Genomic DNA, 18,294 nt, shown 5'->3' on the forward strand with positions numbered 1-18,294 from the left:
GAGAGAAACATTGATGTGAGGGATGGTTGCCTCCCATATGCACCCCAACTGGGGATGAACCCACAGTCTAGGGAGGATATGCTCTGACTAGGAATTGAACCTGTAACCTTTTGATGTATGGGACTGTGCTCCAATGGATTGAGCCACCTGGCTAGGGCCAGTATGCATTCTTAAATATTTGAATTTGTGTTCAATTTAGTTTGAATCTTAACACTTACAAGTGAGGGTTCTTTACTGGGAGCCTTCTAAACCATTGCAGTTATTTAATTAGATTCATTTAATCCTGTTGCACATTTTTCATTGTCCTCTAGAGCCTGGATCTATCTCTTGTATTTTGTCAAGGAATTAGTGACTTAAGTATTTTGTCTATGAGCAAATCTTCCTCTCTACTAGAGCATTCCCGCCACCATCTAATTATACTGTCGTGTAACTTCTTAAGAAATGGAAACCACCCTGACCCTTTCCCCACACCCAACTACTGTAATATGCACTTTTATTACCAAGAATTGTCTACTCATGTTGTTATAATTCTCAAATTCTATTTACTTTTCAATCTATTCCAGTTTTGCTTCTGTTACCATTATGACAGTTTTTGTCACCGTCATCTAGGTGCTTCCCGTTGCCATATCCATTGGACACTTATCTGCCCCTTCTTACTTGACATTTTAGAATTCAGTGTAGTTGAACACTCCTTTCTGAAATGTTTTTTTCTTGACTGACTTCTGGTTTTCATCACAGCCTTTTTAGTTGCTGTTGCTGGTCTTACTCTTTCATCCAACTGTGGAATGTAGTTCAGTGCTCAGTCCTTGAGCTTTTTCCTTGACTAATTCTCCCTTTACACTTAAGTGATGTTATCTTATTCATTCCCTTTGGCCAGCTGGTTGGCCAAAAAGTTCATTTAGTTTTTTTCTGTAAAATAAAAGACACATTTTTCATTTGGACCAATAACTTTATTGATTTGGATATTTGAATATGTCAGATATCTCCCACTGTTGGCTTCTAATGGGTAGAGGACAGCTGTGCTGCTAAACATCTTTCAATGCATAAGACAGCCCTACAGCAAATAATTATTTGGCCAAAATGTCAATAGTACCAAGAAAATTCGCAAACCACTTGACACTTTCAGTCACAGAACCTCCATACCCTGCATAAATCTTTTTATGTGTTTTAGTTGTGTTTTTTACCTTTCTTGAAATAATAAAGCATAATACGCTGAAAATATTGCGTATCTTCCATCCTCAGTGTTAAAATGACTACAGAAAAGTCCACCAATTTTGGTGTATTTTTAAAATGCATGCTGATGTGACAGCTGTCACAACACGGCCTAACAAAACTGTTTCAAATGAAGTTAAAGATAACTAAGTGCTATTAGAGCCATCTTACAGAAAAAGCCAAATGAACTTTTTGGCCAACTCAATACTTTTCTTTTGTTAACTCTTTCTAAGTTTTTACCTCCTTTTCAGCCACCTCCTCATCTCCAGTTTTGATATCTCATTTGGATAATTAAAAAAAGTTAACATATGCAACCCTGAACTATTTTTTTCTTAATCTTCCTGGTCTCAGTGCAGCACCACTGTTCATCTCATGTGAAGAAGGAGCAGGCTCTTCTTCACCTACCATATACAATCTTCATTATTAGTTAGTCTTACTGTTGTTGGATTTTATTTTTTCAGCTGTTTTTTGGATTACAGAAAAATTCAGCAGAAAGTACAGAGAATTTCCATGTTAATTTCTTTTCCCTTGTTTTGTCTACTAGTATTTTGCGTTAGTTTAGTACATATTATAGTTTAATCAGTTTTAATATATTCAAGTCCATAGTTTACATTAGGGTTCAGTCTTCATGTCTTGTGATTCTGTGGGTTTTGCTAAGTGTACAATGTCATATATCCACTATTATATTCTTATAGAAAAGTTTCACTGCCCTTAAAAATTGCTCTGCTCTAGCTATTCATTCCTTACAACCCCAATCCCTGGCAACCACTGATCTTTTTTTAAAAAAAATAATTTATTTATTTACTTATTTATTTACTGTCTTTAATCCTCACCTGAGGATATGTTTACTGATTTTATTGGGGGAGCATGGGAGTTGGAGAGAAACATAGACCAATTACTTCCCATATGTGCCCTGACTGGGGATTGAACCTGCAACTTTTTGGTGTGTGGGATGACGCTCCAACTAACTGAGCCACTTGGCCAGGATCACTTTGTAATTTTTTTATTACAGTTGACATATGATATATTAGTTTCAGGTGTATGCCCCAGTGATTAGAGGTTACATAACTTACTAGGTAATTGTGTTAAATCTCACACTCATCTGACACCATATATAGTTATTAGAATTTTATTGTCTATATTTCACATTCTGTAACTATTCTGTAACAACCAATTTTTACTTCTTAATCCCTTCACCTTTTTCACGCATCTCTCCAACCCCCTCCCATCTGGCAACCATCAGAATGTTTTCTGTATTTATGAGTTTGTTTCAGTTTTGCTTGTTTGCTTATTTTGTTTCTCAGATTTAATTGTTGATAGGTGTTTATTGCTATTTTATTTTTCATATTTTGCCTCTTGTTTTGCTTTCCTAGAATGTCATATAGCTGGAATCACACAGTGTGTAGCCTTTTCTCACTGGCATCTTTTACTTAGCAATATGCAGTTAGAGTTCCTCCTTGTCTTTTTGTGGCTTGATAGCACAAAATTTCTTTTCATCACTATAGATCTGCCACAGTTTGTTTACGCATTTGACTTTGGAGGACATCTTGGTTGCTTCCAAATGTTGGCACTTAGGAATGAAGCTGCTGTACACATTTGTGTGCAGGTTTTTTGTGGGCATATATTTTCATCTCATTTGGGCAATTGCTGGATCTAATAATGGTAAACCTATGCTTAGCTTTGCAAGAAATCGCCAAACTGTTTTCCAAAAGTGGCTTTAATTTTGCATTCTCACCAATAGTAAATGAGAGTTCCTGCTGATCTACATTCACACCAGTATTTGGTGGTGTCAGAGTTTGGATCGTAGCCTCTCTAATAGGTGTGTAGTGGTATCTCATTGTTTTAATTTAATTCCCTAGTGACTTAAGTATTTGAGGATCTTTTCATATGCTTATTTTCCATCTGTGTAACATCTTTGGAGAAGTACTTGTTCAGATATTTTGCCCATTATAAAAGTCAGTTTTGGAGCTGTTTTTTTTTTTTCTGAGTTTTAAGACTTCTTTGTAAATTTTGGATATCAGTCCTTTACCAGGTAAGTGTTTTGCAAATATTTTCTATTCTGGCTTGTCTTTTCACTAACTTAACAGGGTCTTTGTTGCATAGCAGAAGTTTTAAATTTTAATGAAGTCCACTTCATCCGTTTTTTCTTTAATGGATCATGCTTTTGGTGTTTTATCTGAAAACCCATTGCAAAACCCTGGTCACTTATATTTTCTCCTGTGTTACCTTCTGGAAGTTTTATAGTTTTGACTTTTACATTTAGGTCTGTGATTCATTTTGATTTAATTTTTTTGAAAGGTAAATTGTGTGTGTGTGTGTCCAGTTGTTCTAACACCGTATGTTGATAAGAATGTCCCCTTTCCTTTGAATTTTCTTTGCTCCTTTTTCAAAGATTGGATTTACTGCTTAAATGTCTGTCAAACCTGTCCGCTTCTCACTTTGTCTGTCTATCAACCTCTACTCCAAGGCACTGTCATCTGTTGCCTGAACTATTGCAGTAGCCCTACTGGTCTCCTTGCTTAATCCCTTGACTTTTTTGTTCTTCACAGAATATTTGTTAGAATGTTAAAGTACAAATAAATCTTTTTAAAAAATCTTTTAAAAAAGATTTTAATTTATTTTTTAGAGAGGGGGGAGGGGAGGGAGAGAGGGAGAGATACATCCATCAGTTACCTCTTGCTCATCACCAGCTGGGGACCTGGCCCATAACCCAGGCATGTGCCCTGACAGGGAATTGAACCAGCAATCTCTCTATTCATAGGCCGGTGCTCAATCCACTGAGCCACACCAGCCAGGGCCACAAATAAAATCTTACATGTTCCCTGCTTAATATTTAATTGCTTTCTTTTGCAAAAACAATAAAATCTAAATTATTTCTCTTGGCCTATGAGGCCCTAAATGAAATTGCATGATTTCTTGAGACCAGGGAATATTGTGTGTTATTTATATATTTTTTAGTTCCTCATACAGGAGTTGCCTCAGAGTAGAACACTGAACAAATATTTCAATGAAGAAGGTATAGGCAACCTCTGAGATGCCCAAATATAATGAGGGAGATCACTCATAAATACATCAGTTGCACTGACACTTGAATGATGTTGGATGGCTGTTGAAGTCCTGGAAAATAAGCAATGAAAGGTTAAAAAAAGAAAGAGAAACCTTTCTGTGACTCAGTTTCCTCATCTTTGAGTGAGCTATTACTTACCTCACAGGATTGTTCTGAGGATTAAGTGGCCTAATATATATATAAAGCATTATGATGTGTCTGGTCCAATAAATATAAAAGTTTCTGTTATTATATGAAGTCTTTATCATTTTAAACTAAACTTTTATTACATTAGAATACACTTACATTTAGTAACATGCAGCTTTCTCAACAGACATCTCACTTCCCACTTTATAGAGAACGACTCCTGATGGCAAATATAAATCTTACCTTCTCATCACACATTCTTCTTTCTTCCACCTGTGCTGTACATCATATTACCTCTGCTTTCTTAGAAATCTTTAAGATTTTTTATTCCTTTTAAAAAAATATTTAGCTTCTCCCTTTCAACTATATCTTTATATGCATACAAACATGTTAAATTCTTTCCAACTGAACAAAAATGATGTCTAACTGTGGCCACTGCCTCACCTCTTCCTGTAGTCCCCAAACTTAAAAAACTGACTATAACATTCTTTCCATTTCTTTCAATGCCCCTCATTTCTCCGCCCACTCCGATCTTGTTTTTACCTCTTAATGACTTTATTGAAATAATACTATTGAAGATATCAGTGATCTTACCACCTAATCAAACGGACATTTTTCATACCTTGACATATGTGTGCTGTCAGCTGATTCACCACGATTGATGGGATTCTCTTCATTTTTTTGGGTCTGTGAGTCTTTACTCTGATTTCCTTGTATCTTTTTGGCTGGTTCTTACTCTCCTTTGCACTCATTCTCACTCTACCCAGGCTTAATTTTATATATTGGAGTTCTTAAGGCTGGGTCCTTGGGTCATTATCTCTCAATTATTTGGGTTTCTCTATCCATACCATAATTAATATCAGAATCCTTGTGTCAGCAGCTTCATTGTCCATGGTTTTAGTTACCTGCAATCAACTGGAGGCCAAAAATATGAAATGAAAAATACAAGAAATAAACAATTCATAAGTTTTAAAATGTGCACCACTCTTGAGTATTGTGATGAAATCTCATGCCATTCTGTTCCATCCCACCCACGACATGAATCGTCCCTTTGTCCAGTGTATCTGCCTATTAGTCACTTAGTAGCCATCTGGTTATCAAATCAACTACTATAGTATCTCAGCCCTGTGCTCAAATAACCCTTATTTTACTTAATAGTGGTCCCACAGTGCAAGAGTAGTGAGCTAGAAATTTGGATAACCCAAAGAGAACTTTTAAAGTACTTTAAGTGAAAAGGTGAATGTTCTTGAATTAATATGGAAAGAAAAAACTGTATGCTGAAGTTGCTAAGATCTGCAGTAAGAATGAATATTATATCTGTGAAATTGCCTAGTTTACAAATTAAAACTATCATATGTATGTGTATATAGGAAAGAAAACATAGTGTATATAGAGTTCAATACTATCTGAGGTTTCCGGCATTCACTAGGGGCCTTAGCACATATGCCCTTGGAGAAAGGGGTACCACTATACTTTATATCAGTGGTTCAAGTTTAAAAACACTGGTCAAATTTTATAGCTTGAACTACTTACTTGATGTATCTTTGCTCCCAAGAGCACTTCAAACATGTTTATGAATTTTTGATCTTTTTCCACCTCAAACCTCGACTTCCTTTACCATTCCTCATTTCAGTGAATATCACCACTGTCCATCCAGTTATGCATGCTGAAGAATTAGATATCATTATGCATATCTGTGTATTCCTTACACCTTTACCCAGTTTGCCATCCAGTCCTGTTGATTTTTGTGTCTAAAATATCTCAACAACCTATTTCTCTGTCTCCACTACTCAGGCTTAGTCTATTGTTTCCTAACTTGAACTATAACAGTTCTGATTGGCCATCTTATATACATACTTGTGCTAATTGAATTATTCTCCCCAGTGCAGCCAGAGTGATGTTTCTTAGTGATATTATTCCTAAAACACTCAGTTGGTCTCTATTGCTCTTGGGATCCACGGGTAGGATAGAGACAAAAATCCATAATCTAATTTGTGAAACCCAGGAAGACCAAGTCCCTGTTCACCTCTCCAGTCTTACCTTTGACAATTTTTTGGTGTTTTTCTCTCTCCTTCTCATCCTCTGTCTCAGTTCAGTGGTCATTTCCTTACCTCAGCAATAAGACATCAGATGTTCTTGAATATGCTAGATCACAGTGCTATGCACATACTGTATCATTGCTGATAGGCACGTTTTTATATTTTTGTGGACCATTTCTGCCTCTAGCTAAAAGCCTCTGAGAGAAAAGGATCTTGTTTGCTTTTACTTTCCGTTTGCCAGTACTTAGCACAGTTGACTGGCTTATTCCCTTTATTCCCTTAAGATACCACTCTTATTTTTCTTTTACTTAGTTAAAAAAAGTAATCAATGAAAGATAATCTCACAATAATATTATTGAAAGAATTTTCAATAAAAGTTGAATTAACCTGAACCGTAACATTCTTCCAGCCCCCATCTTTCCATGATGGTAAAAGAAATGTTACTTGAGCCCTGGCTGGTGTGGCTCAGTGGATTGAGTGCCGGCCTGTGAACCAAGGAGTTGCCAGTTCGATTCCCAATTAGGGCACATGCCTAGGTTGTGGGCCAGGTCCCCAGTGGGGGGCACTCAAGAGGCAACCACAAATTGATGTTTCTCTCCTCTTTCTCCCTCCTTTCCCCTCTCTAAAAATAAATAAATAAAATCTTAAGAAAAAAAGAAATGTTACTTGAGGAAAAATTCTAGAGTGTATTTCTAGACTCTGGTACATTATGAAAACAATTGTCATTTGATAATGGTTCCACTATTCAGGCCTTCCAAAACTGAAAAATTAGATCTGTTTCTGACTTAGCAAATTAAATACTCAAGCTTGTTTTGATTTGGCTTTAAGTGCTGGTTTGATCGATACCTTTCTGAACTCTCAGGCCATCTGAGTTGTGAGCATCTCTGGAAGGGGTATTTAGTGACAATTTGAGTTTTAAGAATATCATGAGATTTTAAAAAAAATTTAGTGTGATTTGTAGTGAATCATTGCTTGTTTGCTTGTTTAGTTCTTTATTTCAGTAATTTACTCTTCCTTTTTTTCCTCATACTATTGTTTCTTTAGGAAGATTACCCACTGTCACCATTTCTGTTTTTATTCCTCCGTTGAGGAGATTTTCCACACCATTCTTATAAGGGGTCTAAGAGGATGTCGTAACAGATTTAAGTTTTGTCTTGACTCAGTTTATGCTTTTTGTATTAGAGAAGTTTAGATTGGAAAGACTCAGTTTGCCATTTAAGATTAGATGTTTTTCAAAGGAAACTTTAAAGATCTGTCACAGAAACTTTTTGTAATTTTAGGGTCTGTTTTTCTAGGCTCTGAATAATAAATGCTCCTGGTAGCCTGGCATTTGTTAGTTGGAATAAAATAATCACTTCAGCCCTTTGTAATCACTTAAAATACTCATTAACTGTGAGTCATTGTTTTGAAATAATGTACATTATAGCACTTTTTGTGGTTCTTGCTTGAATTGCCTAATGTTTTGTAGAATAGCTTTGTGGCATTTGTGAGCTTGGAGTACATTTTTATTCTGAAAATTGGGTAGTGCCAGACAACAGTCTATTTATTTCCATCCAGTCAAATTGGTAGTAAGATGTCCTTTTGTAGAGCAAAACATACACTGAATCATAGAAGTTTTTTTGTTATTGAGGTATTGAGTTTATTTTAAGAAACTGTATGTTTGAATTATTAGGGAACTAATTACCTGGAACATTTTAGAAAACATATAAATATGTTTCTTTGCTAAAGATGGAATGGCATTTTTTTATTTTCCAAATTTATAATATTCCTTTGAAAGCAGAGAATAACTTTCATATTTACTTAACAAGTTAAAAGCCAGTCTCTATTAAATATACACTAAATAAAATGTATACATATAAAATAGCTTACTAAATGCTTCCTAAAATTTCTAAAGTTTTCATTATAAGGACTTGGTGATTTTTTTCACAAGTATTTTTTATTCAGAATTTTTTGAGTATGTAGTCTTTTTTCAAAGTTGATGGCATTCTACTATCAAGATATACATATTCTATGTCTTTTCTTTATGGAAAATGTGACTTAATAAATTTGGTTTTTCAATATTTAAAAAGGCATTAAAAACAATCTTGTAATTTCTAACAAGTTTTTAAATATATTCGGCAGCGCAGCTTTCCATATGAAGTGTTAAAGCAGAGTTTTGGTATCTTATTTTGAAAATTCAGTGCATTAAACACAAAACCCAAGAATTACCTCACAGTCATCTTTGTTTTCTGCACTCCGTGCTGATGGTGGATACAGAACTATCTGAAGATGTTTTATGCATGCCTTCTAATTAAGTAGTCTGAATTCCAGAACCTTTGTTTAAACATACTACATTCATCTTCCTCTAGTACAGTTTCTTAAAAGGAATATAACATATTAGTATTAGCAAATTTAGATTGCTTTTTCATTCAATCCACTAAAACATGCCTTTTCCACTCAATCTACTGAAAACATCAGGTTACCTATAACAAAGAAGAGGTCCCAAAAGATTCAACACATCTTTTATGTTCTTGGAAATGCATTCAGTTGTGACATGAAGGCTCCGCCAGGAATGAGGACATTTATATGTAAATTCTAACTTTATAGTTTTTCAGTGAAAAATTGGATACTACTTATTGGCCATGCTTTTGGACATCATCTTAATCTTTCAGTTTTTCTTGATAGGAAAAGGGGAACAAAATGTTATATAAATTAGTTTTTTATTGCTCACCTCTATAAATCAGAGGTGGTTTTTTAGCTCACCCCTAGTATTTGTACATACATTATCAGTGTGCAGATCTGAGAGGTTTTTTAGATCACTGTCAGCATTTCAGTACAGATCACAAAATGATGGGGATGTTTCTAAATATCAGTCTGTAATATGCTTCATTATTTTTAAATACTTCATTAAACTCTAGGACAATAATAGAATTCTGATTCTGTGGTCAGTTTATTTTGACTCGTTTTCTTTATGGCTGTCAGAGATGGGTTACAAAGAGATATAGATTCAAATGGCAGTCTTTCCTAAATCATAATGCTTAGATTTGAATACCATCTAGCATTTCTGCAGAGGTTGTTGGTGATATTTCACTAGTCCTCATAGTCTGTCCTTTCACCTGATTGGAAGGTGTTAAGTTTGTATCATTTTAAGAAATAGGTTAAAAACCCGATAAACTTATTTTGGAAGATTTTTGAAACAGTTTAAAAATTAGGTTTCTAATTTCTAACTTTTTGTGCAAATGAGATGCTTTTAAAAAGTTACTCTCCTAACAAATCAAAAAATGCTGGAGATGTTTTGAAACATCCATCTTTAAAATTCCTTTCCCATAGGAAGTTACTCTAGAAAAGCAGTCACATGCTCAAGAACTATTAAAACATTTCTCTTACGTTGATGGTACAGGTACAATGTTTGCTGATTTGAAGATTCTGTTTTGTGGCTCAACCTCGTCATCACAGGAGAGGTCAGCAAATTTTCAATGATTTACTTTCTGTAAAAGAAAAATCCATAGTTCGTCTTTTGAATTCAACAACTCTTAAATTCTCAACAATAGATAATTAGTAAACTGTAGGAGAAAAAGATTTTCAGCGGCTTCCTAGCTCATTCAAAATATCTAAGTGATTCTTGTATTTTTAAAGATTTTTAAAACATAAAATTTACCAAATTTATGATACCCTGGACCATTTAGTACACACTTTCTATTTTACTGTCTTTATTGCAGTTAACTTGCCTATGATTCAGTGACTCATTGGGTAATTTTGCTGTTGAGATTACATTTGCACCAGTACAACTTTCCTTTAATTCTTCACATACCCACAAGCACAATGTTTTACTTTGGAAGCAGAATCTAGCAAATACTATATCATAGGCTGAGACATGTATGCAATGTATTCACTTGTGTCCAACCTCCTGTACTACATACTTTGTGTTGATACTTCTTTCTTCAAACGTGAAGCAATCTTTCCTATAATTCTTCTGGCAATTTCTACTGATTAAAGATTGCATTTTTATTTGTCACTATCCCTTTTTAAAAAATATTTTGCCTATTTTTACCACAGGAGGAAGAGCAAGTCTTTCCCCAATGTATAACTTTATTAGTAATACTTAGTGAGCATTGTAAGATTTTTAAAGAACTAGATTGAATTTGTATGGCTTTAAACATATCTGTGGAAAAATAGAGATGTTTGTCTTTATGTTCTGGATGTATAATTTTCAGATGTCTTGCTAATAGCGATGCCTTCATAGTCTCATTAATTATAATAACGATGTGTATTTAGAACTGTGATTGTCAGTTTTGGTAGTGGATATAAACCTATGTTTCAGACAGAGTTCTTGATAGTTTGTGGGTTCTTTCACAGATCTGATTAGCATGATGTTGTATTTATCAGATAATGTGGTTCATAGGGTACTGGTGCTGGGAGAAGTGTTCAGGTCTGCCATTGCCCTTTTATTTGCTTGTGTGAACTTGGCTGGCCAAAAAGTTCTTTTGTTTTTTTCCGTAAGATGGCTCTAGTACTGCTTAGTTGTCTTTAACTTCATTCAAAACAAATTTGTTAAATTGTGACAGCTGTTGTATCAGTGTGAATTAAAAAAATATTATCAAAATTGGTGGATTTTTGTGTAGCCATTTTAATATTGAGAATGAAAGAAAATATGTAATATTTTCAGCATATTATGCTTTATTATTCCAAGAAAGGTAAAAATGCAACTGAAACACAAAAAACATTTTTTTGCAGAGTATGGAGAAGGTGCTATGACTGACTGTGTCAAAAGTGGTCTGCAAAATTTCAATTTTTTTATCACTCAGGAGATAGCTGATATACTTAAAATATCCAAATCGATAAAGTTATTGTTGAAAATGAAAAATCTGTCTTATGTTATAGAAAAAACTAAACAGACTTCATGGCCAACCCAGTATATATATCATTAATATTATCCTAATCCTATGTTCCTTTGCAGGAGTTATTTTTAAAGCCATTTCTCCATTTGACATGAGTTATTTTAAGACAGTATAACTCACTGAATAAGATGCCCATAAACTGCAGAATTTAAAACATTGAAAATAACCAGGTAAGGGTGCTACTGAAAATTTCTAAACTTTGATGAGACCATTGAGGAAACCTATAAGTGGAGCCCAACTTGAACACTGTAGTTGGCAGAGACCATCTGACCAAGGGTTAGGCTGTGTGAGCCAGTGTCAGCTTGCATATTAAATATCAACAGAGCTCAGTGTCTTTCTTAACTTTTTGCTTTTTTTTAACATTAAAAGGAATTTTATTATTTTCTTCCTGCACCAAATAGACTGCCTCTATTTTGGAGTTACTGGATTAGAATATGGTTTCAAAAATTAGGATTTTTCTCTTTCATTGTCCTTCAAAATTAATTTTCATGCCAATTAAAGTAAATTCTAACCTTGCTCTACAGTTCCTGATTTCTTTCTATCACCCAATTCCCTCAAATTTTTTAAATTTATTTTTTAGAGATGGGGGAAGAGAGGGGGAAGAGAGGGAGAGGAACATCAATATGTGGTTGCCTCTTATATGCCCCCAACTGGGGACCCTGCCGGCAACCCAGGCATGTGCTCTGACTGGGAATTAAACTAGCGACCCTTATGCCTCACAAAGCCAGCACTCAGTCTACTGAGCCACACCAGCCAGGGCCCAAATTTTTCATTTCCAAGTTTATCTAATGTTCTGAATTAAAGCAATGTACAATGTTGTTGATAGATAAATATTAAAGCAAAATTTGATAATAGTCATGATACTCTGATAGCTAGATACTGTAATTAGGACTGGCTATGAATAAGTAACCTATTTTTAACTTGGCCCTTTTTTGTTTTTAATTACAAATACTCTTTGTGAATTAATATAATTTGTTTATCTCTACTTTGAAGCAGTTTTGAGTTTTCTTCTAGGATTTATAATTTCTTTTTTTCTCAAAACTATTTTGAATGTGTTGACATTTTCTTGAGATTGAAATAAAGAAAAAGACAGCATTGGGCTGCAAAATACTTTAAAATGCTCAGGTTTTGATAGAGAAGGAAGAATGTTCCTAAACATTTTCAGTTTGAAAACATGCTGTTATTGTTGTGTTTTAGAACATGTAGGAGGTAATTTATTCTGGAAAATTTTCTAATTCTTACTGTTCATTTTCTCTGACTTTTACTAATATTTTGGTGAGGAGGAAGTAACTATTTACCATTGCTCCTCTATATTTTAAATGTAATGGTCATAGATAAGTAGACACTGTAAGAAAAATATTAGTTTGTGAAATGGGCTATAGCATAGGTTTAATAGAGAATTTTTGAAAATTAGCTTCCATTTTAGTTGTTACTTCTGATTATTAAAAGGGTTGTGTGTGTGTGTTTTATATGCATACACAATCTAGATTTAAGTATGTTTATATAGTAGGCATATACATGTATTTGTGTCACACAAGCACTTCATTGACCCCAGGTTAGAAGTGAACATGGTAGATCAGATAGCTGTAATTCTACGTTGCTTTTTTTTTTTTTTTAAGAATTATTGGTATGTTAAAGATTTAAGAGATCAGGAGGTAGCAAGAAGAGGGGTGACTAACAACTGGGTAAGATTGGGGAAGCAACTAATATCCCTTTCTTCATCTTAGTGGTATCAATCTGCTTTTGCTAAAATGTTTTATTTTCTACTTTGTGTAGCTTCCGTTAGTAGTGTTGCTGTTTCCATAAATAGGAGGGGAAAGAAAGGGAATAATAGAGGCAAAACGTGTCTTTTAAAGTCATGTCTTTAAGGGGAGAAATGGCAAGTGCCTTGGTCTCATATTTCTACTTAATGGATTTTTGATGGGCTGATGTTAGTGTGTCTTTCTACGTTTTGCTACTTCTAATGTAAATCAAATAGTATTTCACTTGTAATGTTAATATTTTTTCATAATAAGGAAGGATATTTTTTACTGATATAGTGCAGTCACTGGGTGTCCTTTGAAGGTAGCCTGGGTGTGTGAGATGTGTTGGGATTTTTTTTTCTGTCAACTGGCTGGCTACCCTATGGCTTGTTTCCATTGGCCATTATACCCAGGTACCTTTTTGGAGCCCGAATCCAAGACTTTTATTTATTAAGAATACTATTTAAGGTTATTAAGAGAGTGTTGTTTTTTAAAGCAGGATTTTTAGAATTAAGAGGGAGGTCATCTATGGTGGAGGGAAAAATCAGAAGAGCCTTTAATCATTAATCATCAATTTTTAGTGCCCTGAATGATTCCTAAGCTCACTAATGTTGTTCGATAAAACACTTTTTAAAAAATAGCATTGATGCCAAAGTTCTGCAGATAAAGTAACACATTGCTCTAGGGATGATACAGATTAACTAGAACATTTCCAAACTACTTTTTGGAAATAGGATATGTTTTTGTTAAAATCAACCCCACTTCCTGTTTCAACCATTCATTTCAATAAGTATTACAGAAGGGCGACATAAAAAGTGTTTATCTACTCTCAAAAATAGTATAATGGAAGTATGGATTTTGTTGTTATTAACATCCTTATTTCCCTCTGTGAAATTACTGCTTATTTGAAGTGAGGTGGTTTTGTTTTCAAATTTTAAAAATGTTACACATTGCAAAGTATTGCTCTTACCTCTCTTCCAATTCACACAGTATTCTCTCTCTCTCTAATTCCAGCCCTTGGCAGCCACTATTAAGTTGTTTATTATCCTTTGAAACATTTAAGGATTCAGAATTTATATTCATATTTTTTCACTTTTTAAAGGTTTACACAAAAGGTAGCACTCTGTACACACTGTTCTGTTCTTTGCTTCTTTTATGTAGTAAATAGACTAGCTGCTCATTTAAGAAAATTGTAGAGTACTGTATTATACAGCTGTATCATATTTTACCCAGCCTCTAATCAATCTATATTTAGGTTGTTTCTTACCTTTTACTAATACCATAATGAGTGACCTTGTATATATATCATTTTCTATCTGTGTAAGTATATTCATAAGTTAAATTGCAGGGTCCAAGGTTATGTTTTTGTAATTTTGATGACTATTGTTGATTTCCTATCTGTGAGAGTTGTACAATTTATGCTCCCACAAGCAATGGATGAGAGTGCCAGTTTTCCTACTGCCTTGTTGTTGGAGTCATGCTATTGAATATTTGGATTTTTGCCCATCTTTTAGGTGAAAATTTTATCTCAGAGTAGTTTTAATTTGCATGTTTCTTATAAATGACTTTTTTCCTTATGAATGACTTTAAGCTTCTTTTCCTATATATTTTTCTCTCCATGTACTGCCAGTTCATATCTTGGGCCTTTTTTTTTTTTTTTAAAGTTCTTTGTTGGTGATATGATGAGTAGCCAGTGTTTTTCTCAGTTGGACATTTTTCTCTTGCTTTTACTTATGGTGGAAATTTGGGGAGGTATGAGGTTTTTAATTTTTATGTGGTCAAATTCATCATTTTTTTATGACTAAAATTTTGAGTCAGAACAATCTTCTTTACTCCAAGGATATAAAGAAATTGTCTTACTTGTTTTTAAACTGTTTGCTTTATTTTTTCCTATATGAATCAACTCCTTTGGAGTTTATTTTAGTTTGCTGAGTCGATCCAACTTTATCTTTTGCAGATGGCTCCTAGTTGGTTTGATAACATTTAATGAATAATTTATATTTTCTCCAGATGATCAGATCATGCACAGAATGAGTTTTATTAGAATATCCTTCAGTGTTTTGATTTGAAAGGTGGTGGAAGATGAGTATGTAATAGAAAAGGTAACATTTATTTTTAGTTAATTTCTTAGTTGAGTGACAACCTTTTAGTTATCTATAGTAACCCACATGATGAAAGGAACTTTTCCAAAACTTTTCTCCTATGCTATTTGAAGTGTTTAGGTTATCGTTAAAGTTTATCTATCAAAACTATTTTAATTGGTGTCTGGGGTTGTTCAAGCCTATTGGGATAACTTGTGATCTGAATTCTCTTCTCCCAGAGATCTTAATTAGCTAACTCAACAGCAAACCTACAAGGAAACCGTGGAAGAGAAAAGACAAAGTTCTCTCCTGTGGTTCAGCATAGCATTGGCTGATATTGTATGGTAGTTATAGTTAAATATATTTTCCCTATTAGCTGTTAGGATTTCCAATGCCTTATGCCAATTCTGAATCAAAGTGAAGCAATAGCCTGGTTTTATGAGCTGATTTCTGTTCTTGTCAATTCACATTATTTTGGGAGTACTTTATTGTTAAATACTTCTCTCTATTTTGTTAGACCACTTTCTTTCTAATCCATTTATCTCCACATTTTCAAGTGTGAAGACCTGTTTTTTATATCAAAAAAACTTCGTAGATCTTTGTGTTTTTTATATACAGTGACTAAGAAAATACTTGACAAAAATCTATTATTTCTTGTGGTGGGATTGAGATTAATATTGTAATTCATCATGAAAAGCATGTACATGCATTCGAAAAAGTAAATTAGGTTCATGTTTGAGATACACAGGATCGAGGCAATCATTACTATCAATCACGTATTAGATCCTGTACATAACTCACTTTAACTGAGCTGTAGATGAGAAGTAAAGCAAAACACTGTAAGAGAGTTAGTCCCATCTCTCTAGCAGTTGACTTTATAGGGTAAACAATCATTACAACATTTAAGTGTTAGGACTGGAGAGGTAGAGAATTACTCTGTGATTGGTCACAGTTAAATCTAATCTGGTGTGGGGAGTAGGGAGGACCTGCCACAGGTGACTTGAAGCTGATCTGTAAAGAGGATCATGAGAGTTAGGACTGGAGGGAGGCAAGAAGATTAACTGCTGAGGCAATTTCAGAATTTAGGCAAGTGCTAGCATGGGCCTGAATTAGGACAAGGCTTTAAGAGGTAGGAATGAAGATACTGATTTAAGAAGAGTTTAGGAATTCCATCTTGTTAATTGATTGTTGCAGGTATAAGAAAGGGATAAATGAAGAATAACTTGGTTTTTCTAGGTGGGAGGTGGTTCTGTTTTACAGAAATAGGGAATATAGATAGGAGGAACAAGTTTACAGAGGGAAAAATTACTTTTAATCATGTTGAGTTCGAAACAGATACCCAACTAGAAATGGCCAATGAGCATTGAAATTTGAGCTGAAGATTTGGATAAAGTTTTAAAATGAACTTGGGAGCTGTCATCTTAATGGTGATAATTAAAGCTATGAGAGTAGAGGTGACCATCGAGGAGGTGTATGTAGAATGAAAAGAACACAAGACTAAGGTGGAACTTTTGGGAACATCAGCATTTAAAGGATGGGAAGATTCTGATTATGGCCTTTGATTAGGCAATTTCTCTTCACTTGAATTGTTGTCCAGGCTCTTCACTTAACCAAGTCTAATCACTTTTCAGTGTTTGAATTAAAACCTGTCTTCATCACAAAACTGTTTCTACTACTTTCTCTAGAAATTAGATGAAAAGGCATTTATTGGTGGTAGTATTTACTGTATTTTATTTTTTAAATTTTATTAATTTTATTAGGTCGACATTAGTTAAGATTATGTAAGTTTCAAGTGTATAATTCTGTGATGGTGAACACACAAAGCAGTTATTTTTAATCATAATCAAGTACTAGTTCACAGAGTCCCAGACTGTTGGCTTGTCTGGTTCCTGATTTCAGATTGCATACTAAGCAACTGCTGCTGTATGTCAACAATTATTAGGTGCTTGGTGTTATAGATAAAGGAATAAGATGTACTTCCTGATGTTTGGATACCAACAACAAAATGGAAAAAATAAGACAACTAGGTGAATGTTTTATGAAGTTCATAACTTCCTTTATTTCTACTTCCAAATGTAATTAAGAATTAATTTATTGCTAAATTAACCTTATCCCTTCCCCCCTACACTATTGTAGTTGACTTAAGCTCAACTGTAGGAAAGTAGAAAAATTCTAGGTATAGATTTTTGTTTGTGTTTTTTGAAAGTATTTCAAATTATACCTCATTTATCCAACTTTTCATAATTTAACATTTTTCCATATTATCACAAGGTCTTTGGAAACATTTTATTTTGCTGTATGCAAACAATATATGGAGGTACAGAGCTTATTCTCTTATTGCCAGGCACTTACTTCATTTTTCCACTATTTTTTAAAAATAAAATTATAGTGCTTTAATGAACATTCATATTTGTGCATTAATCTTTTTTTTAAATTTTAATTTTGTATTGTTTTCTTTTTTTGTTATTGCACTTTTAATTTTTTTTATATTTATTGATTATGCTATTACAGTTCTCCCATTTCCCCCCCCCTCAGTCCACTCCATCCTGCCCACCTCCCACATTCCCCCCCTATAGTTCATGTCCATTGGTCATATTTATAAGTTCTTTGGCTTCTACATTTCCTACACTATTCTTACCCTCCCCCTGTCTATTTTCCACCTATCATCTATGCTACTTATTCTATGTACCTTTCCCCGTCTCTCCCCCTCCCACTCCACTATTGTCAACCCTCCATGTGATCTCCATCTCTATGGTTCTGTTCCTGTTCTACTTGTTTGCTTAGTTTGCTCTTGTTTTTGTTTTAGGTGTGGTCGTTAATAACTGTGAGTTTGCAGTCATTTTTACTGTTCCTATTTTTGATCTTCTTTTTCTTAGGTAACTCCCTTTAACATTTCATATAATAAGGGCTTGGTGATGATGAACTTCTTTAACTTGACCTTATCTGAGAAGCACTTTATCTTCCCTTCCATTCTAAATGATAGCTTTGCTGGGTACAGTAATCTTGGATGTAGGTCCTTGTGTTTAATCTTGGGTAATGTAATTATGATGTGCCTTGGTGTGTTCCTCCTTGGGTCCAGCTTCTTTGGGACCCTCTGAGCTTCCTGGACTTCCCGGAAGTTTATTTCTTTTGCCAGATTAGGGAAGTTCT

General features: G+C 34.2%; 1 protein-coding gene across 4 annotated transcripts in view; it reads left to right on the forward strand.

Annotated features, from left to right (window-relative positions):
• TSC22D1 (TSC22 domain family member 1) overlaps positions 1-18,294 on the forward strand; it is a 154,239-nt gene that overhangs the window by 46,858 nt on the left and 89,087 nt on the right. For 3 of the 4 annotated variants that reach the window (XR_006656654.3, XM_045202346.3, XM_053916448.2), the window contains one exon: positions 1-17,863. This exon is cut by the window's left edge. The exons of the other annotated variant lie outside the window; for it this stretch is intronic. The gene's annotated coding sequence lies outside the window, so the exon portion shown is untranslated. Of the gene's footprint in view, positions 17,864-18,294 lie in introns of those variants that run through there. 4 annotated transcript variants of the gene reach the window in all.

This window comes from Desmodus rotundus, chromosome 13, assembly GCF_022682495.2.
Source record: "Desmodus rotundus isolate HL8 chromosome 13, HLdesRot8A.1, whole genome shotgun sequence".
Classification (NCBI taxonomy): Eukaryota; Metazoa; Chordata; class Mammalia; order Chiroptera; family Phyllostomidae; genus Desmodus; species Desmodus rotundus.